The sequence below is a fragment of the Plasmopara halstedii genome (genome assembly GCF_900000015.1).
Source record: "Plasmopara halstedii genome assembly, contig: Scaffold_3060, whole genome shotgun sequence".
NCBI classification, from domain to species: domain Eukaryota; phylum Oomycota; class Peronosporomycetes; order Peronosporales; family Peronosporaceae; genus Plasmopara; species Plasmopara halstedii.
Genome location: NW_020189964.1, coordinates 747,645 through 749,016, shown reverse-complemented (window position 1 = coordinate 749,016; position 1,372 = coordinate 747,645).

Here is a 1,372-nt window from a genome sequence, read left to right as displayed (position 1 = left end):
TAACAAACTTGAGGCGCACGTCGATGTGTTTAGCTTTTAGAGACGAAGTCTCTCCTTCAATCTGGCGAATCGTGGCCTGATTATCCATATGCATCGACATAGGCTGAGTCCATGCAAGTCCCACCTCTTTAAGTATCCCTTGAATACCAGAAAGCTCGCATGCCGTCTCAGATGCCGCGACAAATTTGGCCTCCATAGTCGAGAGAGAGAGACGCCACCTTGTTTCTTGGCTGCCCAGCTTACAGGCATCCCATTTAGCAAAATGATGGCACCAGTGAGCGAATTTCTGTCTCCCTTGTCGGCAGCAAAGTCGGCATCACTGAAAGACTCGAGCGTTATTTGTTCGTTACGGTCGGTATTAGTACGCAGTTCAAGCCGCACCACCTTGCTGCCACTAAGATAGCGCGCTATTCTCTTTGCGAGTGCCCAGACTCGTACGCGCGGTGCATGTGTCTGGCGCGTGGCTTTGTGAACCGCAAACACAATGTCTGGACGCGTGCATCGTGCAATTCATAGTAAACTGCCGACCAGCGACTGAAACGAATAAATACTCGGTGACCCGGATTATGGGTTTTTCTGCAGCAGCGCACTATCTGGCGTCACCAACAGGCGTCCGCGCGGGGTTGGCCGAGCCCATGCCGAGATCACGCAACAGCTCGCCGATAGCCTCCTCCTGATCAAGTACATATGCGTGCGTGTCGAGTGCCGTCACTCTTATACCGAGAAACTTAGACTGGTTCAAGATTCTTGATCGAAAGCGATACCATCGACACAAAAAATTGCTCAACCGCTGCGGCTCTTGTTGCTGTAACAAGGAGATCGTCGACGTAGACGCCGACTGTATGGACCGAAGCAGGCAGGACGATTATGGAGACAATTGCTACACGCAAGACTCACTGACGCCGGATTTAAGCTGTGTATCAGCGGCATTTTCCTGTACTTCAAGCGCGAGGAAGAAGTCTTAGCTCAAGCGTGACTTCGCTTGCGTTGGTCACACCAAACTTCTTTAGTTGTTCATCCTTGATGTCCATACCGCTAGGCACATGGAGCAGAATCTCAAGGTCCTTCTATTTGTCGGCCTTGATGTAGGCGTTCGGAATGTCACCATGCTTTGCCGCCCCCCCACGTCGCTGCAAGGCCTAGGATTACCTTGACCATCGACATATCCATGACCGCAGCGAAGGTGAGCGCATAATCGATGCCGAAAACTTGCTCGTTCCCGCACGCAACAGGCCGCGCCTTGAGGCACTCCACCGCGCCATTCGCATCAGTTTTGGTCTTGAATACCCACTAACTGTGCAGCATGTTGGCCCCAGCCGGTTGCTTGATCACATCCCTGACACCATTGTCTTGGAGAGCGAGGATCTCCTCA